This window comes from Fukomys damarensis, unplaced genomic scaffold, assembly GCF_012274545.1.
Source record: "Fukomys damarensis isolate Sample0158 unplaced genomic scaffold, DMR_v1.0_HiC HiC_scaffold_37, whole genome shotgun sequence".
In the NCBI taxonomy this organism is placed as follows: Eukaryota; Metazoa; Chordata; class Mammalia; order Rodentia; family Bathyergidae; genus Fukomys; species Fukomys damarensis.
Genome location: NW_022900949.1, coordinates 42,808,480 through 42,810,883, shown reverse-complemented (window position 1 = coordinate 42,810,883; position 2,404 = coordinate 42,808,480). Strand labels below are relative to the sequence as shown.

General features: G+C 48.8%; 1 protein-coding gene and 1 pseudogene across 1 annotated transcript in view; one reads left to right on the top strand and one right to left on the bottom strand.

Annotated features, from left to right (window-relative positions):
- The window catches only part of Dock3 (dedicator of cytokinesis 3), a 387,335-nt gene that overhangs the window by 175,671 nt on the left and 209,260 nt on the right, over nucleotides 1-2,404 (bottom strand). The gene's annotated exons all lie outside the window — the stretch shown is intronic.
- Nucleotides 123-2,388, top strand: LOC104863097 (annotated as a pseudogene).

Below are 2,404 nucleotides of genomic sequence, written 5' to 3'. Positions count from 1 at the left end.
AAAAAAAAAAAAAAAAAAAGAATAGCAGAACAAGGGAGCCCCCTCAGGGCGTGCCCGCAGCCTGTCCGGGCCACACTGGTGGAACGGAGTCCAGTCTCCAGCGCTCGGCCCCTGCCCCTGTCCAAGTGGCTCCTGTTCCCGTGGACCCGCGCAGAGTAATTTTAGAAAATGCCAAGTAGGAAATTTGCTGATGGTGAAGTGGTAAGAGGTCGACGGCCTGGGAGTTCTCTCTATTATGAAGTGGAAATTCTGAACTATGATGGCAGATCCCAGCTCTACACCATAACATACAAAGATGGAACTGAACTGGAGTTAAAAGAGAATGATATCAAGCCTTTAACATCCTTCAAGCAGAGGAGGAGCAGCTCAACTTCCAGTTCTCCCTCCAGACGCCGTGGGAGCCATGGGAGCCATGGCAGCAGGTCTCTGTCTTGCTCCCGGTCCCCTGGCTGGCCGCTTAAAGGCTCCTGGAGATCCACCTCCGCTTCTCACCAGGCCAATGTGAAGGAGATGAGGAGGGAGATTCTGGAAGTTAAACTGACTCCGCTTCTACTGAAGCCATTTGGGAACAGCATCAACACATACAATGGAGGACCAGAGCCTGAGCACAGTGAGGGGAAGCATACGCCTCACAGAAAACCTCCAGAAAGATTCACCATGCCCCAAGAAAGCAGTTATGTGTCTATTCAGTATAGCCTTCGTCCAAGAAGAGAAGAGGTTAAATTCAATGAAGTCAATTATAAGGAAGAAAAGCTTATTGCCAAAGAACCTGACTTGCTGAGAATGTTTCATGTGGCCACCCCTCAGAAGAAGGAGCTAGAGTTTGGGGGTATTCCTGGTGCACTGCGCATCATGCTGGGCCTGCCCATCGTCGTCATCCTGCTGCTGTCCCTGTGCCAGCAGGATGACCGCAGCCTCCTGAGCTTCTCGTCTCCCTTGCCAGCACTGTGTGACCTGTGGGAGCCCTGAGCCAGTGGGCTCCACCTCCTCTGGTTTTTTGTTCAAGCTCTGTTTTATCTGCTGCCAGTTGGGAAGGTTGTAGAAGGATTGCCTCTTATTGATGGAAGAAGACTCAAGTAGATTAAATGGATTCTTTGCTTTCGTCTTGACCTCTGCAGTTCTTGGTGCAGGTCTTCTCTGGGGCCTACAGCTTCATTACCTGTTTGACCATTTCCTCCAGCTGGCTGTCACAGCCATGGTGTTTGCAGATGTCCTGAGTGTTTAACTCTATGCACGAGCTCGGAAGGAACCCAGGGATGAGCTGTCGCCAGCCAGCTGTGGAAATGCTATCTATGATTTCTTCATTGGGCGTGAGTTGAATCCAAGAATTGGTTCTTTTGATCTCAAATACTTCTGTGAACTACGCCCTGGCCTGATGGGATGGGTGGTGATTAACCTGGTGATGCTTTTGGCTGAAATGAAGGTGCAGAACTGGGCTACTCCATCCTTGGCAATGGTTTTGGTTAACAGCTTCCAACTTCTGTATGTGATGGATGCTCTCTGGAATGAGGAGGCACTGCTGATAACATGAACACTGTTTACGATGGGTGTGGGTTCACGCTGGCCTTTGGGGATCTGGTGTGGGTTCCCTTCACCTACAGCCTGCAGGCCTTTTACCTCGTCCACCATCCCCACGTCCCCACGAGTTTTCCTGGCCACTGGCCACACTGATCATCGCTCTGAAGCTTTGTGGATACATAATCTTCCAATGTGCAAATTCTCAGAAAAATGCATTCTGGAAAAATCCCACTGATCCAAAGCTTGCGCATTTGAAAACCATTCATACTTCCATAGGGAAGAACCCCCTCGTGTCTGGATGGTGGGGCTTTGTCCGCCACCCCAACTACCTGGGCGACCTCATCATGGCCCTGGCATGGTCCCTGCCATGTGGTTTTGAGCATGCGCTGCCGTACTTCTATGTGGCCTACTTTGTGGTGCTGCTGGTGCACCAGGAGGCACCAGACGAGCAGCAGTGCTGAAGGGAGTACAGGCTGGCCTGGGAGTGGTACTGCCAGTGTGTGCCATACCGCCTGCTGCCCGGCATGTACTGACCACTTGCCCACCTGGCCAGCCGGGTGCGTGCTGGACGGATGGGGGAGCCAAACAGGTCTTTCGGGGAGCCCTGTTTATTTTTAAATTACAACAGTGTAAGGAAAAACACAAATAAGAATGTTAGACTTTGTATTTTAACAGGAAAATTTCAACTCTTACAAATCTGAAGACAGTTTTTCTTATAAATGCATTGAAAAAAATACTCTTATTAATGTTCATAGTTTTTGATTCCTTTCAAATTTTGATATATTTCCTTTTGCTAGCTGTTTTTTGTTAAAACACTGTTGCATTTAAAATACATTTCTGTTTCACTGCATTAAGAGAATAGAACTTCCATTCCTTTCTTTAAAGC